Raw genomic sequence first — 19,855 nt, forward strand, 5'->3', positions numbered from 1 at the left:
TGGAGACGGTTTGGAAGACTCTGGGAAATGTCACTTCTGCAGGCAGCCCTGCCCCCGCCCTGTTTGCAGCCATTGAACGGAGAGCTGGACAGGGCCTGGCATCCCCAGGGACAAGGCACGATGAAGTAGCACCAGGTCTGTCTGCAGGAGGGAAGCTGGGACCTTCCCTCCACAATACCCCATCTTTGCCCTGGCACACATACAAACACACACACACACACACACACACACACACACACACACACACACACACCTTGAGCTTGACTGGAACTCAGTCCCTTATGGGCTTACTTTTCCCCACCCTGACTGCCCCCTCCATTCTCTCTGGGCAGACACCCGCATCCTCTCCGTGTTCTGGGAAGGTGGAGACGCTTGTCCGCCCTGTAGCCCCTAGAGAAGAAGAAGCGGGACTGACCCCTCTTCCAGTCTGACCTCCATGTCCAGCTGTTCCAACAGCAGAACATGCCTGTGAGGGTCCCCACTCCCTGAGAGTGCACATACATTGCATACTCCTGCACACCCGTTAAGTGTGGAAGCCTCTTGTCCTGGGCAGAAGACACCATTCCTGCAGCCTTTGGACACTTTCCCCTGGGCAGGGCCAGGGGAGTATTGGGGCAGAGCCCAGCTGAGGGACGTAGAGCCCAGCAAGGGGGGGGGGTGCAGCGGCCCTGGGGTGCCAGTGTAGCAGGAGGTTAAAGGTCTCACTTGCCAGATGTAAACAAGGTACCCTTGAGCCAGGTTAGTTTGTGTGGGTCCAGACAGGACAGATGCAGGCAGAGAGGCTGCTATGAGGGAGTTCACCCCAGAGGCACTCACAGACTGAGTGTGGGGCACCCCAGATCCCCGGTGTTTCAGGGCAGTGGAAATGCAGCTTGGACCCATCTCACTCTTGGACTCAAAACCAGGCCCTGCACGTGGCTCCGGGTTCTGGAGTGCTCCCTTACAGCGAGGCCGGGCTCTATCCTCACCCTTCGACACCTCTTGATGAGAACCCCAAACTCTGGCCCCAGGTGTGCAGAGATGGGACACAAGCGAATCCCTGTGGAACCAATTGGCCAAACTTCAGGGGGTCAAGTGATGCCCAAGGCCTGAGGGGGGCAGCCAGGACCCCTGGGGGTCGGTCACTGACTTTCTCCTTTGTGGCCTGTGGGTACCTGATGGTGCCTTGAATGGGCCCTAAAGCAGCAAAGTGGTCTCAGGGCTGGTATTAAGACTGGGGTCTCCCTGTCCTCTGCAGAACTACAGTCCAGGGTGTGGGGTATGGTTTTGGGCCTCCCCCTAACCAGCTGGCACGGTCTCAATGTGCTTCCTCTGCTGTGAACTCACACAGCCCACTCAGAGGTATTGCAGAGGTCAGAGTTTTTGGTTTTTTTTTTTTTTTTTTTTGGTTTTTGGGCCACACCCGGTGACGCTCAGGGGTTACTCCTGGCTATGTGCTCAGAAGTCGCTCCTGGCTTGGGGGACCATATGGGACGCCGGGGGATCGAACCGAGGTCCTGTCCAAGGCAAGCGCAGGTAAGGCAGGCACCTTACCTCTTGCGCCACCGCCCGGCCCCAAGGTCAGAGGATTTGAGGGGCTGTAGAGCAGTGGCCTCTGATGGGCTCAAGAGTTGGCCAGTGCCCCCGGGAGACAAGGGACCCATAGGAAACTGCGGGGAGGCGGGGTCGGTGCAACAGCACCACAGGGAAGACATTTGCCTTGCACGTGACCAACCCTGGTTCGATCCTTGGCATCTCATAGGGTCCCCTGAGCCTGCCAGGAGTGATCCTGAGCACAGAGCCTAGAGGAACCCCTGAGCACTGCTGGGTGTGGCCCCAAAACAAAAACAAACTAGAGGAAGGGGATCTGGTTCCATGCGGCAGGACTCATGATGTATCTTGGTGACTCAGTGAGGCTTGGAGGCTACGGGCTGGGTTGGGGCTCAAATGTCACTGCAGAGGTGGTTACAGACACGTGGACACACGCAGCTCCGTCCAGCACAATGAGACGTAACAAAGCAGGGAGATGGGGACAGACCGGTTCCTGGCCTGGCCTTGCTGCCCTGACCTCGGGTTCTGCCCGTCCCCCTTGGGCAGCTCCCATGGAGGCATCTGAAGGTTCAGCACGTCCCCTTCTGTGTACAGTCCCAGTGGCTCCTCTTTGGTTTGTTTTTTGACTCATGCCTGACGTGCTCAGGGCAACTCCTGGCTCTGTGCTCTGAGATCTCTGCAGTCACAGAGATCACACATCCTGGTGGGGTACAAGGGTGCCATGGATGGAACCCAGGCCAACCATGTGCAAGGCGAGTGCCTTTCCCATTGTACTATTTATCTGACCTTCTGCATCTCCATTCCCTGATCTTCCTTCTGGAACTTTCTGTCACTGTCTTCTGGAACTTTTCTCCAGCTCTGAGCCTCTTTTCTGCCCCAGAAACAGCCAGCATGGACCTTCTGCCCAGTTTTCTCACAGGCAAGCCCAGACCCAGTGGGGCTCTGGTATTTGCTTGCCCTTGGGCACCCCAACCTGAATTTGCCCCTGCACCCGTGGTGGACATTCCCACAGCAGAAATCTGGGTATCGTCCCCGTGAGCTTGCCCATGGCTTGTATCTTCCTGTCCTTGAATTTCAGGCTTTCTCTTTGCCTTTTCTGCCACCACCTTAGTTCAGGCCAGCCCTGTCCCGTACCATCACTGCGTATTTCTTCCTTCCTTAGGCCCCCTTCCCTTAGGGTTCCCTTTGGTGCTCAGCTTCTTGTGAGGAACAGAGCTGTGCTGAACCCCTGGAACTTCAGTGCTCAAGGATTTCTATCCTCCTGTGGGGGAACGACAACAGGCTTGGCCCAGGGTAACTTCCGGGCACAGGAAATGCAAGGTCTGGCAGAGGGGAAGATGAGGTTGGCATCCTTTGGATAAGCGAGTGCTCCAGAAAGAAGCTGGCATTGGAGGGCACCGAAGATGTGCCACAGAGCTCTCAGGAAGGGCATAGATGGCCGGGAGGAGAGAACAGGCCTGTGGGAGCAGGGGTAGGATCTTTTTTTTTTTTTTTTTTTGGTTTTTGGGCCATACCCGGCGGTGCTCAGGGGTTACTCCTGGCTGTCTGCTCAGAAATAGCTCCTGGCAGGCACGGGGGACCATATGGGACACCAGGATTCGAACCAACCACCTTTGGTCCTGGATCGGCTGCTTGCAAGGCAAACGCTACTGCGCTATCTCTGGGCCCCAGGGGTAGGATCTTATGCCCAAGTAGGAAATGAATTGATTTGTCCCAATCCCCCATTTGGGTTTCAGATCCAATTGCAGGCAGTCTTTAGGCCCTGACTCCCAATTCCTGGATTGGGGCTCAAAGAGCATGGGGGTCCCCCAGATACGAGCCTGCGGGCACAGACACTTCAGCTCCCACACCAAAGCCAGGTATACCCATGGTCCTGCCACATCACCACCAGAAGATCTGGTCCTTCATGGGAAGTAAGCGAGGCTGGGTGAGAATGCAGCGGCCAAACCAGATTCAATCCTCGACACTCTTTATGGCTACCTGAGCCCCAGCAGGAGTCATCCCTGCATGCAGAAGCAGGAAGAAGTCTTGGACACCCAAAAAAAATATTTTTAAATATGAGAGAGTCTGGGCACTGACATGGCCCCCAAATGGATTTATCCCAGCTGGGCTTAATGCAGAGTGGAAAACCCCCCACCAGCCTCTTCACCTCCAAATATGCATGATTCTGAGGCCTTTGGAAAAGAGAGGCCCCAACTGGGAAAAGGGGCTCTGCAGCCCGGTAGACAGCTGGGAGCAGCTTCCGAAGTTGGTGGCCACATGTCAGACACAGGACAGGTCTGAAATCAACCTGCCTTGGGGACCTTAGCCAATACCCCACCATCAAGCAAATCTCCCCAGTGTACAGGGCTGATGACAGGCCTTTGCCCCCTAGTCCAGCCTCATGGGTTGGAACCAGTTCAGCATGAACAGGACTTGCCCCAAGCCTGGCTACTGGGTAGAGCATTTCGGCCTGTGCCCAAGAAGGGAGACCATGCTGTGTGTGGGTGGCCAAGATCCATGGGTGACTGCTGGGTGAAGAGGATCTCATTCCTGGCATCCATACCATCGTGGGGGGCTCAACCACTGCAGCATTAGTGCACAGTGGATGACTCCTTCCCCATACACACACACACACACACACACACACACACACACACACACACACACACACACACACACCAGTCTCTCTGGAGTCTCTGTCCTCTTGTCTTCTCCATGCATTGCCTCTGCCTGGCATAGAATGTCTGCCACACGGGCCTGCCCCCCTGCCCTTGTCATGGCACCCCTAATCTCCTTCCCCATGTTCTGTGGATGATGTAGTCACAAAAGCTGAGGAGTGCCTCCTGGGTGGAGGGTCAGAGTCCAGGAGGAAGGTCTGTTCCACAGCGTCTGGGTGGCAACTGAGATGTCCAGAAGGGATGGAACTAACCACATGTGCCCAACTCTGCCCACCCTCTACTGCCCTAGAATGATTTCCTCATCTCTGGCTTTTGTTTGCCATTTCTGGGTCCCCTCAGATCTGTGCCTATGACCAGGACACCCCCCTGTACTCTGTTGGAAATATCTCATGAAAGCCCCTGCCCTGTGCTTCTTTTCTTTCTGTACCCCCAAAAGGGTTCACCAAAAAGAAATAGAAACTTCTTCACTGGCATTTGGGGTGTGGGACTTCACAAGGGGCGAGGCACCAGTTGTGGGCAGAAATCCAACAAATACTCAAAATGGAGGTGCACCCTGAGCACCTCTCTGGGTCAGACCTCCTTTATGAGAAGGAGGTTCCTCCCAGAACAAAGCCCTTTGAGCTGAGACCAGACCTAGGGTCAGAGTTCCCTGCCATAAAGAAGGAAGGTGGGAACAGGCCAGCAAGAGGTCTGGGGTGAAAAAGGCTGGGAATAGAGGACCCTTGTCACATGTGACTGTGGCAAAGGTGAGGGCCAGGTGAGACCAGACAGGGCTAGGAAACTGCTGGGAGTTTGAGAAGCAGGGACATCAGATTTACATTTCAGGAAGGGCTCAGCCAGCCGGCTCTGCTGGGTTGGCAGAGAACAGATTGAAAGTGTCCAAGTTATTGAGGAAGGAGGACTTAGTCCCCTGCTCAAACAGTGCTGGCCTTGGGGTCTGAAAAGAAGAAGCGGGCTAGATTATTTGGCAGGTGACATCAGCATTCAGTCACAGGTGGATTCAGTGAGGAGGCTCAGCTAATTAGATGGGTGGATGGATGGGCAGTGGATGAGAAAAGGATGATGTGGATGAACTTATAGGGATGAATGGATGAATAGGAAGGGGAGTGCAGGAATGGACAGAGGTAGAGGATTAGATGGATAGACAGACAGATAGATTAGACAGAATAGAGGATTAGATGCATAGTGAATGGTGGATAAATGGATGTGGGTAGTGGGTAGATGGATGGGTGAATGGATGAGTGGATAATGGATGTATAGATGATTGAATAGTGGATAGTGGATGAATGTCTGGATAAGTGGATGTGGGAATGGATGGATCAATAGTGGGTGGGTAGATAGTGGATGGATGGAGGAGAGTGGTGGATGGATGGATAGATGCAGGGACAGTGGGTGGATGAATAGATGAGAGGATAATGGATGGATAGAGGATGAATGTATGGATAATTGGATGGGTGAACGGATGGATCAATAGTGGGTGGGTAGACAGTGGATGGATGGGGGGACAGTGATGGGTGGGTGGATAGTGAATGAATGGACAGATGGATATAAATTAATGTGGGATCAGAATCAGAGGCATGAAACCCATCTACTCCCCCATGAACCCTTGCTGCACCCAGATGCACAGTTTCATGGGACCAGCCAAGCTCCTGGCCAAGTACTTCACACTAATGACTTGTTGATGCCTCCAACTTCCTTTCTTGGCCCCTGGCCTGGGCATGTCTTTCTTGGAGAAGGTCCCTCCTGCGGGCTAAAGCAGCACAGAGACAGCAGCCTGGCAGGGCAGCATGTCACTATCTGTGCCCTCTGGTATCAATAGGCCCCGCCAAGGGCACTCTGCTGAGTCCTGGTTGGCTGGCCACCCCAACATGCCCCTTCCTCCCTGAGCACCGAGCCACCAGCCATAGACACATGGACAGGTTGGTGTGAGGGTATGCAGGACATGGGAAATGGGGAGGGGGGAATAGGGGATCAAACTGGAAAGTGCCTGAGGGGTTTCCTGGGAGGAAACTATCCTAAAAACCCACTTGACACTGTTCACATGGGAGAGGTAGGCCAGAAGAACCAGCTCTTTTCACACAGGACACTGCTCTTCTGGCCCCATCTGCCAGTCCAGAGCCCCAAGACCATGCCATGCCAAGGTCCCAAGTACCTGGAAAGAACCCAAAGGCACGGCAGGCAGGAGCTTGTGGGTTCCAGGTACCACATGGGTGGGGTTTATCGTGTGAGGGCTCCCACGGGCAGGGGAAACATGTGGGTCACACCCTGGAGCTCCCTAGAGCCTTGGTGTCCAGTTTCCCTCAGGTCAGGGGTGCCCACAAATGGCACAAGATGGTGCCCACCTAGCTGACCCCAGTCTCTCCAGATCTGCTGAGGCTGTAGCCAGGACCACGCAAATACCAGTGTTGGGTCTCAGATTCCCAAAGAACCAGCCCCATGGCTGCCCTGAGACCCTTAGTAGTTTCGCCCTGACTCCACCCAGAAGGCAACGAGCCTCCCATTGGGCAAGATCCTATCACTCAGACTGAGCCCAAAGGACGGGATAAAGACAGGATCACTATGGGGGTTCCCCCAAAAGGTTAGATTCTTTTGTTTTACTTTGGGCCACATACCATGGTGCACAGGAATTACTCTAGGTTCTGTGTTCAGTGATAATTCCTGGTAGGGCTCAGGGCACCCTGGGAGATGCTGGAATCGAACCCGGGTTAGCAGGATGCAAGCAAACACCCACCCTGCTGTGCTATTGCACTGACCCCAATATTGGATTCCTCACTTTTTAAAACTCGTTTCTCTGCTCCCACCTGCCTCCCTCACCCTTGTAGCCTCTAACCCCATGGCCTATTTCTTCCCCTCACCCTCCCTCTGTTGTGATGTGGTGGGTGTCTGTGGCCATGACTGGGTGGGTGCCCCCTACTTGGTGCATGTTTGGTTCTGTCTCTGGAGATCACCTTGGTTGGGGTGTCACTTGTTTGTGACTCAGTGACAAGAATTGAAATGTACTGTGTAGACATTGTACCCCAACTTACATCCCTGGGCACCCCCCCATCTTCTTGAGTCACCAGAGGACAGGCACACAAATGCATTCAGTGTTTTATTGGGCTGATTCGGTTCTTTTTGTTTTGTTTGGGGGCCACACCCAGTGGTGCTCAGGGCTTCCTTCTGGTTCTGTGCTCAGAGATCACTCTTGGCAGGGCTCCAGGAGCCATGAGTGATGCCAGGGATCAAACCCAGGTCAACGATGTGCACCGTCACAGCCCTGCCCACTGTTCTATCATTCTGGCCCCTTGGTTTCATCTTTAAATCAGCACCCACTGACTTTCCTGCTGCCCCTTCTCCACAGCCCCCACCACAGCTCCCTTAGCCACGGAGGGCTAGATGAAGCTTCATCTGCTCCACCAGCTTGCCCCTTCCTTCATTCCTTTCTTTCTTCCCTTCTTTCTTTGGTTTCTGGCATACCAGGCAGTGCTCAGGGGTGCCTCCCAGCACAGGTTGTCCCAGCAGTGCTCACGGAACCATGCCGAGTCAGGGATCCAACCTGGGCCTCTTGCCTGCAAAGCCTGCACTCTGTCCATTGAGCTATCTCTCTGGCCCTGTGCCCCCTTTCTCCTTCTGGAATGCTGGCACTGGACTCCAGAATCCTAGAACCCATATCCTCCTGCAGGCATGTTCGACCATTGGCCAGCCCAGCCCCTAATTGGAACCCGGTGGTGGTGTTAGGCCCCCCAAAACAAGGGACTATCAGCCCGTGTTTCATGGTTTTAATTCATAACTGCTCCTCAGATGGTTGATCGTTTTGTTGGGAGATGGAAAGGTCTCCTCCCTCACAGGACTGGGGGGTCCAATGATACTTAGGATAACACTAAGCAGGCTTGACAGTCCTGTGCTTGGGTCAGGAAGGGCTGGCAGCTTCTAGAGCTATTCCCAGTTCTTGGGGGCCCATACTGTGCTGGGCACAGTATGGAACTTGGGTCCCCACTTAGGCGAGGCCTCGGCTTTCTGCCTGATCCCAGGGCAGTGCTTTATGCTATAAATATCTGGGCACTGATACCATCATTTCTCTTATATCTGATTCCTACATTAAAACTGGGATGAGGGGGGCCCGGAGAGATAGCACAGCGGCGTTTGCCTTGCAAACAGCCGATCCAGGACCAAAGGTGGTTGGTTCGAATCCCAGTGTCCCATATGGTCCCCCGTGCCTGCCAGGAGCTATTTCTGAGCAGACAGCCAGGAGTAACCCCTGAGCACCGCCGGGTGTGGCCCAAAAACCAAAAACAAAAACAAAAAAAAAACTGGAATCATGGGGCCAGAGCAATAGCACGGAGGGAGGGGGCGTTTACTTTGCATGCAGTCAACACAGTTAGATCCCCAGCATCCCATAAAGTTCCCTGAGCCTTCCAGGAGTCACTTCTGAACATCTAAGCCACTGGGTGTGACCCAAAACACTTCTCCCGCCCCCTCAAAAAATAAATTAAAAAGCCTGAATGGAGAGTTTGGACTAGAGTGAGAGTATAGCAGGGAGGGCGTTTGTCTTGCATGCAGCTGACCTGGGTTTGATCCTCTGAGCACTGCCAAAATGATTTCTGAGTGCAGAGTCAGGAGTAACCCCTGAACACCATTGGTGTGGTAGTTTTCCCCCAAAAATGAAAAATTTGAATGGAGGGACCAGAGCAGTGGTACAAGTACAGCAAGTTGGGTACTTGCCTTGCATGCTGCCACCCCGGCTTTGATCTTGGCACCCCACATGGTCCAAGTCTGCCAGAAATTATCCCCAAACACCACAAGATATGGCCCCAAAACAAAAACAAAACAAAATAAAAATAACAGAATGGAATTGGGGCCAGGGAGATGGCTCAGTGGGTTGAGTGCAGAAGGCCTCAAGTTCAAGCCCTGGCACCATATAGACCCCTGAGCTGTAAGTGTGAGCCAGGAGTGAGATTTGAGTCCTGCCAGATAAGGCTCCAAAGCCAGAGAGTAAGGAAAGAAGTGGCATTGCAGCCTGCCTGGCACCAAGAGGGAGTGTGGTCCAGGAGGTGCCCAGACCCCTGCCTGTCGCTCTCAAGCCACCAGACTTCTCAGCACCCCTACCCCGAGCCAGGACCTTCCTGGATTTACCCCACCACCACCATGCATGCCAGACCCATCCTTCTGTCCCTCTGGAGATGGGCACCGTGGGCTGGGGGCTGCCGAAGGGACAACTGGGTGCTCACAACTGCATGATGGTGACAATGGCAAACCCTCTGCCCAATGAGGTTCCTGCCTGGCCCAGGGCACCCACTGAAGTGGCTGTTGTAACCGTAGAAGCTGTAGAGGCATCGCCCCAAATCTCAGCGACAAGATTGGACGTGTCTTCTGGGGATGTGGATATTGGTGCAGGCTGGGCCAGGGAGGCTCAGGATTTGCCCAGACTTGCTTCAGGCTGTACCAATTGGGGAGCAGGATTGTGGGAGGCTGATCCCAGGGCAGGAGGATCCCCGGTCCCAAAGCTCCCCAAGTGTGCCTTTCCTTCTCGACATGATGCCATTTCTTCCTGCCCGAGGTCCAGGGGTGTCTCCACCCACCTCCCATCAAGACCTCCCCTCTGAGACCCAGAGGGCTCAGCTGGTTAGTCCCATGGCAGAGGATGGGGCTGCAGCCATGAACCCCACTTCTCAGGTTGAACTCAAGGGGGGGGTCTCTGGCAGTCTCTCACCTACCCCTGACCCGCACTTCGGTCTACACTGGGGACCAGGGGGTAGATGCGGTGGGAGGGGCTCTGATGACCCCCCTACTCCTGGGGCTTCTCTTTCCACACTTCATTCCATTAGGGTGACCCCAAGTACTCAGACTAAAGGTGAGTGTGCCCCATCTCCTCCTGATTATATGCTGACAGTCTGCCCTAAACTGCTTTTTCTTCCCCTGCACCTTACCCCTTGTTATTGGCCTGGTAGCCCCACCCCCAGATGCACGACCTATCCTGCACTGTGGCCAGCCCAGCTCACATGGTGCCTTCCTGGACAGCCTAGTCTGGACCTGACATCCCTGCAGTGGGCAGCGGCCAGCTCACATTGGACGCTTTCCCAACATCTACCACATCCTTTTGTGGAAGTGGAAACTGAGGCAGCCTGCACCCTGGTACGTGGGTGCAGAAACTACCCTCCACCCCACCATTATCTCACACCCAAGGACAAGCGAAACTTATCTGGGAGTGCCTTGAGACTCCCCCAAAACCCACATCTGCCCTGATGTGGCCAGTGCCAAAGATCCCCAACCTGTTCCAGGGGGCCTCCAGGGAAACCCCAGTTCAGGGGGCTACTGGCTCGGGGACCCTTGGGCTGTCTGAGAGGGCATCATGCCAGCTTGGGTCTTTCCATACTCCCTAGAGGCTACCTCTCTGCCACCTTCTGCACCTGGGAGGTTTGGGGGTGACTATCATGGAACAGTATGTCTCCTATTCCTGTTTCCACCCCCACACAGTCTCTCCCTGCCTGCCTGCCCCAAGGGATCAAAGCTGGACCAGCCTGTGCCCAAGGGGGGCAGCGAATGCCCTGAACTTGCCCTTCCCTTCCCACATCTTCCCAATCCTTCTCGTCTGCCTTACCTGGCTGCCATCTTACTTGTATGTTGGACGGCTCCGCTGAGATGCTGTTACACACAGCACATGTGAAGTGGATTGTAACTGTACACCTGCCTTCATTGTCTCCTAACCTCCCCGGGGAAGCATGGAGTCCAGGGGTTCAGGGTGGGGCCCCCCAACAAATATTTTTCCCAAAAATAATCTGATACTTAGTTTGAAAATATTTTTGTTCTTGTTTTTGGGGGCCACACCTAACAATGCTCAGGGGTTACTCCTGGCTCTGCGCTAAGGTGTCATGCAATTTAGTACCCCACTGTACTAAATTCTTGGGACCCCCACATGGCGATTTAAAAGCCGTGACTGGGGGTTGAGGTGGGGGGCTTCTCTCTCAGAGAGTCAACCTGTGTTGACTAATCACTTGGCTCTAAACCAAGGAGTGACCTTTCAGAATCTTGGGGTCACTCAATACTTGACAGACTGAACCTGTAGGGGACCCACCCAATGGGTTTCTATTTCCCGGGTCATAGTAGATGTCAGTTTGGGGGTTCTCCGCATCCTCACCAGAGCTCACAGTGAGAACTGAATGATTGCATGCAGGGTTTCTGTAGCTTCTTTGGAAAAGTGTCTAGTCAGATCATTGAGGTCATTGACTTTTGCCTGGGGGTGTCTCTGTTTTCAATTCTATTGTTTAGATTCCAAAGACAAGTCCCTTGCTAGATGCATGATTTTAAATGTTTTCTCCTGGGCCCAGAGAGATAGCACAGCGGCGTTTGCCTTGCAAGCAGCCCATCCAGGACCAAAGGTGGTTGGTTCAAATCCCGGTGTCCCATATGGTCCCCCGTGCCTGCCAGGAGCTATTTCTGAGCAGACAGCCAGGAGTAACCCCTGAGCACCGCCGGGTGTGACCCAAAAACTAAAAAAAAAAAAAAAACAAACATTTTTTCTCCTGGGACTGGAGAGATAGCATGGAGGTAGGGTGTTTGCCTTGCATGCAGAAGGACGGTGGTTCGAATTCTGTCGTACCATATGGTCCCCCGAGCCTGCCAGGAGCCATTTCTAAGCGCATAGCCAGGAGTAACCCCTGAGTACTGCCGGATGTGACCCAAAAACCCCAGAAAAAATGTTTTTTCCTCAGGTCGGAGAAATAGCCACAGTGGTAGGGCATTTGTCTTGCATGCGGCTGACTAGGATGAACTGGGGTTCACTTCCTGGCATCCCAGGTGGTACCCTGAACCTGCCAGGAGCGATTCCTGGGTGCAGAGCCAGGAGTAACCCCTGAGCACCGTTGAGTGTGACCCTAAAAAACAAAAAAAAAATGTTTTCTCCTAAAGTTCTGCATCTCACTTTCATCTGGGGGGTGATGGAGGAATATGGGTTGGGTACTAAGGGGACTAGCAATGCCAGGAATAAAATCAGGGTTGGTTGCATGCAAGGCAAGTGCCTTAACTCCTGTCCTATCTCCCCATGCTTTGGAACCACGCTCAGCAATGTTCAGGGCTTACTCCTGGCTCTGTGATCAGGAATCACTCCTGGTGGGCTCTTGGGACTATAAGGGATGCCGGGGACCGAAGCCAGGTCAACAGCATGCAAGGCAAATGCCCTCTCCCCTGTACTTTCACTCTGGCCCCTCTCCTACCCTTTTAAACTTTCCTTGAGCACAGAAGTTTTGCGTTTTGATGCAATCCAATCCAGCTGTCTCCTTCAGCTCTGATACATGGCCAGATCTGAGGACTGACTTCCAGATTCTCCAAGAGTTTGGCAATCCAAATTCAAGCTGTTCCAGGCTTGTCACAGCCCACCGTGGCTTCACATTGTGCATTGGGATCCAACTTCCTCTACAGGGCAAGGTCCTGCCTCCACTTCCTTCAAGAGATGGTCCTTTCTCTGTGAAATGGCTTTGCCATCTCAACTAATCAATCTTTAGAGACTCACTGTATTTCCCAGTGACTTAAACACATATTGAATATATGGCTGTAGATGGCTTTTAAATCGCCATGTAAGAGGTCCCAAGAATTAGTACAACAGGCTAGGGCACTTGCCTTGCATGAGGTCAACCCGGGTTTAATCCCTAGCACCCCATATAGTTAGTTCCATGAACCCTCTAGGAGTAAGGTCAGAGCCAGGAGTAAGCCATGAACACAGCCAGGATCCCCCAACAAACATTTTTCAAAAAATCAATTGATACTTGGTTTGAAAATATTTGTTGTTGGTTTTTTTGGCCATACCCAGCAGTGCTCAGGGGTTACTTCTGGCTCTATGCTCAGGGGTCATTCCTAGCAGTTCTCAGGGGACCCTATGGGATGCTGGGGATGGAATCCAAGTTGGCCACATGCAAGGCAAATATCATCCCCATTGTCCTATAGCTCCAGCCCCAAGAATATTATTTTTTGGAAGGTGGTATTTGCAGAGTCAGACTGGATTCTTCTGGGCAAGCAGGCGAGGTTGGGCTGAAGGGACAAATAGCCCATTGGTTCATTCTTCACTCTGGCTGCGGTGGGTTCAATGCCAGTGGGCAGGGCAGGCTTCTTGCCCTGGTGATAGAAAGGCTGGGCCTGGCAGGATGCGGCTCTCCTGGCTGCCAAGGCCGGGAATGAGCGAGGGGGCCGAGGCTTCTCCCTGATGCCAGCATGCCCCTTTTCTGCATGTTTCCTGCACCCAAGACACAACAACTAGAAAAATCTCGTCTTCATTATTGATGACCAGTATCTCCCCACATGGCACCTGAACGAGTGACTCTTCATCACCAGAAGAAACCCCTTCTGGAGAAATTCTGGGACTGCAATTTAAAAAAACAATTGCTGTTGCGTTTCTGGTCCGCAATCCGCAGTGCTCAGACCAGGACCGAACCCACCAATAACCTCGAGCCCCGGGTGTATAAAGTATTTTGCAAGCTATAAAGTCTTCCTGTTCTGTCCTGGAAACAAAATCATTAATGCCCAGCACACTTATGGGGGATGGAGCCATAGCACAACAGTAGGGCATTTGCCTTGCACGCGGTGGACCCGGGAAGGACCCAGGTTCATTTTCCGGCATCCCATATGGTCCCCCAAGCCTGCCAGGAGCAATTTCTGAGCACAGAGACAGGAGTAACCCCTGAGCACCATCAGCTGTGCCCCCCCACAAAAGCACAGACTTGGGGTTTGGAGCCATAGCACAGAAAGGAGAGATTTTGTCTAGCACGTGGTCAACCCAGGTTCTATTCCTGGCATCCCAAAGGATCCCCCGAGCCTGCCAGGAGTCACTTCTGAGCACAGAGCCAGGAGTAACCCCTGAATACTGCCGGAATCCAAAACCAAACCAAAAGCACAGCCTGTGTCTGAAGTCTACCATTCTCCACGTACCTCCGTGCATTTTTATAGAATGGAACAGAAAAGGCCACTAGGGTTCAAGGAGTTAGCTCACAAGATAGAACATGCACGTATCATGTGCAAGACCCTGAGTTTGCTCCCTGGCACCTCCCCATCTCGACAACCCTCAAGGCCCCGGAGCACTGCAGGGTGTGGCCTCTGTAAAAAGAGGATATGTCTCCCACCCAGAAGCTCACCCCCTTTCCAGCCAAACCCTAAGCCTCCCACCAGGCCCTAACTTCTTGATCCTTTGTGCAGTAGGGGAGAGGAGGGCAGTTCCTGATGGGCCATAGGTTGCAGGTCCCACATTCTGTAACATCCCCAGCCAGCTGGCCTTCGAGTGGTCGAGGCATGCCAGGCGCTCTGAACACACTGGCATTGACTGGACCATAAGAGTCTCATCCACAGAGATGAGGTGCTTGGGGCTCCCTCCTAGCAGGTGGGAGAAAAGAGACCATGATGAACTTGGGGCCCTGCTGGCCTTCCAATCCAACTGTTGCATCAAATCCAATCATCCCCGGGCCCCGTCTCTTCTGGAAACAAACAGAACCGACTCCCTTTTGCGCAAAAATGGGAATTCAAAACTCCCTCCCAGCGCGCGTGGGGGGGGGCACTGAGGGAATCTAGGGAAGAAGTTGGCAGAGAAAAAGGGAAGTCAGGGGCTCGGGTGGCTCAGAGGCACGAGGGGGTGAAAGACCTGAATGGGGGTGGTGGGTGGGGGCCAGAACAAGGACTGGCTTGGAGCAGAATCGACCCAATGGTCCAGCTAGACCATTGCGGAAGCGACATAACCAAGACGTACTGTACTTCACTTCCAAGGGGCAACTCTCGGTGGCTAGTGCAAACTTGGGGCCTATAGAATTCATTGTTATTTTTGCTCGTTTGGATTTGTGTGTGTGTGTGGGGGGGGGTTCATACCCTAAGGTCCTGCTTGCTCCCTGCCACCGGGCAGCGCTTGCACCGCCCTGGGGGCTGCAGAGGAGGACTCCTGGGGAGCCAGTCCAGGAGCCAGTGGCAGGAGGCTGGCAACACGCAGCGCTGCACCCAAGGGTGCCCAGCACCTTGGGGTGCCATCCGATGGGGAGCCCTTGCCACCCTGGAGCAAAGCAAAGCTCATGAGCGCCTCTCAGACCCGAGCACCCCGGTGTGAACCCCCAGAACGTTGGGTTCTGAGCCTCCCCGCCGCGCCCTGCCCTGCCCTGCCCGGGCCCCCTCCCAGCCGTCGAGCTCGCTCGCTCGCTCGCTCGGCGCAGAGTCCCCGCGCCCGGGCGTGTGCCCGCACCTGTCTTGGCCTCACCCTCGGCCCGCCCCCTCGTGACGTGGCGCGCGTCGATTGGGCGAGGCGCGCCTCGGGGGCGTGGCCCGGCGGGTGAGCTCACCGCCGCGCGTTCCTATTGGTCGAGCCGGCGCCCCGGGGCCTTGGCGGGGAGACCGCGCTCCCCGGAGCCCCGAGTCGGGCGCGCTGCGGCGAGCGGCGGAGCTGAGCGGGCGGAGCGGAGCGGAGGCTCCGTGCGGGGCTGCGGCGGGGCGGCCGGGTGAGACGGGCGAGGCACGGCGATCGGAGGCCGCGGGGACGGGGCCACGCGCGATCGCGACGTGCGTGGGGTGCTGGCAGGGGTCCGGGCGCTTGTGAGTGCGTGTGTGTGTGTGTGTGTGTGTGTTTGGGGGGCGTGAGCGCGCGTGGCCGAGGGGCGCGCGCGTGTTCGGGGGTGCGAGCACGCGCGTGTGCAAGGAGTGGGCGTGTTTGGGTGAGTGAGTGGATGAGTGACGCCCCTGGGTGGGGAGGTGGGGTACTGGGGGCACCCCCCAATCTGCAGGCTGCTTTTCATGATTTTATTTCGGGGGGGGTGGGCAAGGTGCGGGGATAAGGGACAGGACACCCCACCCTGGTTGGCACGGATAGGTGCCCCGCGCGCCCTCCCATCCCTGGTGGGTCGAGGGGCGCTGACTGGTGCCCCCACCCCTGGAGAGCCTAGAGCGCCCACCGAGCCCCGCAAGCCAATGCGGAGGGGGGGAACCTGCACCCCAAGGCTGGGAAAGTTAGATTTTAGACTTTGGGGCTGCAGGAACTTACCCCCCACCCCACCCCAAGAGTTCATCAGTCTCCCTGCGTAAAAAAGCCCAGGAGAGGCTCTAGGGTGACATGGGAAGGGGACCTGCAGTTTCTGGGCATCTGAGAGGTTGTTATTTTTATTTTGGGGGGATGTTCAGGCTTAGAGGAAGACCCTCCATCCTGGGTGACAAGAGGGGTTCAAAGGTGTGCAGGCCAGAGCCCGGCCTGGCTGTGCCCGCAGGCTGCAGGATCTGCTCCCCAGACTGCACAGGGCGTATAGGTCGGCCACCGGCCACCGTTCGGGGCTGCTGTGTTGTGTTGTTGTGTTGTGTTGTTGTGTTTTTTTTGTTTGCCCACCAGCTCGAGAGAGCCGCGGAGGGTTGAGCAGAGGTGGGAGGAGCTGTGGGCGGTGCGTGGATGGAGCCTTGTTTTCCTTTGATCTGGAACGCACCGCCCAAACTTTCGGGACCTGCCCGCCCAGGTGGTGCCTCCTCTGGCCCCTGGAACTGGGGAGAGGGTCCCCTATCCCCTAGCTGTCTGCGCCGTCTGGGGCTTGGGGAGCCCGACAGAGGGGTGCAGAGCAGACCTCGGCGATTGTGCATAGACCAGAATTACAAGGCGGCACAGAAGCGTCTGTTTCTCTTTCTTTGTGCAAGCTTGGGTGCGGTGGGGGGATTGGGTGGGTTCGAGTTGAGTGTTCTAGAAACATCCACCTTCCGAGGGTGGGTGTGGGTGTGGGTACCCCGACTCAGGCTTACGTAAGCTCCCCTCCCCTCCTCTCCCTTCCTCTCCCCTCTTCTCTCCTTCTCCCTTCCCCTAACTCCCCTCCCTCCTTCCCCCTTCTCTCCCCTCCCTTCCTCTCCTCTCTCTTTCTTTCCTCTCCTCTCCTCTCCTCTCCCCTCCCCTCCCCTCCCCTCCCCGCATCTGTGTCTGGCAGACGGACTGGGCACAGCCCACCCCTCCCTCTCCATCGGGCTGCAGGTCCTCCTCCTGCCTCCACCGCTGCTGCTGCTGCTGCTGCGCGCCTGCTATGGTGGATTGTTCTAGAGCGCCTGGGTAACAGGTGGATCTGGAATTCTGACTTCCTGCGGGACTGAGGGCGCAGTGGCCCACTCAGAAGTGAGAAGGGGTGCCTGGGAGGGCAGGCTACAGGGAGCACTGCCCGGTTGAATCGCCCTCACTGTCCTGCCTGTTTGGGTGGCTGAAGTTGGGGAGCTGCAGAGCCAGCCTGAAGCCCTGGCAGTTATGAGAGTGCACTTTGTGGGGGGCACCCCAAGGGGCAGCTGGGTGGGAGGCTTCCCAGGACACCCCCTGTGAGTCCTCTGCACCTTTTCCCAGGCTCCCCTCCCAGCTGCTCTGGGCCATCTCTGTGTGGGAATTAAAGCTTTTTCATGCTGAGATCCAGCTGGGGGTTCATTCTGTCTTCACCAAGCAAGTCTCTGTCTGGGTCCTCTGGGAGAACCTTTCGGCCACAGCCTCGGGGCCTCCACACATCACCTCCTTGTCCGTCCCCCCCACCCCACCCCAAGCTGCCTGTTTTAATCCTAAAGGCTTTTACCGAATGACCCCTGACACTGAGAAGCTGGACAGAAACGGGTAAAATAAGGAACAGTTGGGCAAAGGGAAAGTGGGGGTCCAGGAAAGGGAACCAGGGACCTTGCTGGAAACCAGTTGGGGCTCAAGCTGGCCTCATGCGCACGTATGTTCACGCAGGCATGCGCCACACAAACACACGCACACACAGCTGCGTGCAAAAAATTTTCTGCTCTGATGTTTTTGAATTGGTTTTGGTTTTGTTTTTTTTGGGGGGGGCCGACACCCGCCAGTGTTCAGGGTTTTCTCATGGCTCTGAGCTCAGGAACTGTGCTTGGCGGTGCTCTCGAGACCCTCTGAGATGCCAGGGTTCGAACCCGGATCAGCCTCGTGCAAGGCAAATGCCCTCCCTGTTGTGCTATCGTTCCATCCCCGAATGTTCCAGTCTGAACTCCCTTGGTCCTGCGTGATGGGAAGATTCGGGTGAAAGGCTCTGGCCACCTCCAGTCCCAAATGTTGGGCACACGGCAGGCCCTGAGAGATGTGTCTGTCCCTCTGGAGGGGTGTGCTGAGGTCAGAGGGCACCTGTGCCCCCTTCCCTGGGCACATGCTGGACAGGACCAGACTGCCCTTTGCCAGCTGCTGCCGTGTGTCCACTGTGACCTGGACTTGGAAAGGGGAGGCACTGGGCAGATGGGGGTGACGATTGCCCCCCCCCCCAGCCTCCAGCCTGGCCGCAGTGGCCGATGCGGTTCGGGTTTTGTCGTTCGGATTTTTCGGTGGGAAACCGGGGAGTGAGGGGTTTGATCACGTGCCCGGCAGCTCCTGCTCCCCGTGCTCCACCTGAGCACAGCTTTAGACCAGAAAGGAGGTGCAGAGGGACATGTGTTCAGTGTGATGGGTTACATTTCACCCACTGCGTGGCTCCACGTCAGACGTGAGCGGGTGGCATTCCGGTGTCGACGGACCCCTCCGTAGCTGGAGTCGTGACTATATGAACTGACGGTGATTTTGACAGCCGTGTGTCACATTCGATGTTCCCTATAAAGATAGAGACTCGTGACTCGTGTGAAATTCTAGTAACTCAGGCCGAAACCATAGCACACCGGGAGGGTTTTTGCCTTATAGGCAGTCAACCCAGGTTCAATCTCTGGCATCCCACAGGGTCCCCGGAGCACCTCTAAGGAGTGATTCCTGAGCACAGAGCCAGGAGGAAGCCCTGAGCACTTCCGGATGTGGCTCCAAAAAACAAACAAACATGAACATGCTATTTGGGACTAGGATTTAATGGTAAAGGCTAACATTGGTGTTACCTATTTTTTTAAACTTTATTGATTGATTGATTGATTGATTAAGTTTTGGACCACACCCAGCAGCACGCAGGGGTTAGTCCTGGCTCTGTACTCAGAAATCACCCTAGGGACCATATGGGATGCCGAGAATTGAATCCAGATCCCTCCCAGGTCAGCTGCATGCAAGGCAAATGTCCTACCACTGTGCTATCTCTCCAGCCCCTGGTTTAATCTTATGTCATGTTATTATTATTGTTGTTTGTTCGTTTGTTTGGGTCCCACCCGGCAGCACTCGGGGGTTACTCCTGGCTCTATGCTCAGTATTCGTTCCTGGCGGGCTCCGGGGACCATATGGGATGCCGGGATTCAAACCGTTGTCCTGCATGCAAGGCAAACGCCCTGCCTTCATGCTATCTCTCTGGCCCCATGTCATATTATTGATCACTTTGTGGGTCAAGACTTCATTAAAGCACAGATGTCTGGTGGCATAGCTGTGCAGGTAACTGACGAGATGGTGATCGATTCGTGCCAGGCGGGCAGCGAGCAGCATGGGTGGCATCCGCTGGCCCGACGACAGACGCCTGCTGCCCACTCGTCTCGGCACTGCATAGTGCGCACAGAGAGGGTGCTGGGCGTGGGGAGTCTCAGGCACGTCTCCCTCCTCCCATTGCTCCTTCCGCCCCAGAGTCCTTCATCTCTGAGGGGTTGGGCACGTTGGGAGACTGGGGGGCTCCCTCGGGGGCCAGGGCCTCTCAGTCCACACCATATCCAACAGCATATTCGACCCCTGGATATAAGCAGCTATCTCCCTGTTTCCTAGTATAGCCCCAAGGGTGCGTCTGTCTGAGTATCAGGGGTCAGGGAGAGTGGTGAGCCGGGGGGCGGCT

At 55.3% G+C, this 19,855-nt stretch overlaps 2 protein-coding genes across 8 annotated transcripts in view; one reads left to right on the forward strand and one right to left on the reverse strand.

Moving 5' to 3' along the window:
* The window catches only part of ERRFI1 (ERBB receptor feedback inhibitor 1), a 731,587-nt gene that overhangs the window by 564,709 nt on the left and 147,023 nt on the right, over positions 1-19,855 (reverse strand). The window lies entirely within an intron of this gene.
* The window catches only part of CAMTA1 (calmodulin binding transcription activator 1), a 552,305-nt gene that overhangs the window by 493,266 nt on the left and 39,184 nt on the right, over positions 1-19,855 (forward strand). Inside the window, exon 1 of one of the 7 annotated variants that reach the window (XM_049775271.1) lies at positions 15,588-15,625. The exons of 5 other annotated variants lie outside the window; for them this stretch is intronic. The gene's annotated coding sequence lies outside the window, so the exon portion shown is untranslated. Of the gene's footprint in view, positions 1-15,587; positions 15,626-15,686; positions 15,720-19,855 lie in introns of those variants that run through there. One more of the 7 variants, XM_049775272.1, reaches the window with a different exon arrangement.

This window comes from Suncus etruscus, chromosome 6, assembly GCF_024139225.1.
Source record: "Suncus etruscus isolate mSunEtr1 chromosome 6, mSunEtr1.pri.cur, whole genome shotgun sequence".
NCBI classification, from domain to species: domain Eukaryota; kingdom Metazoa; phylum Chordata; class Mammalia; order Eulipotyphla; family Soricidae; genus Suncus; species Suncus etruscus.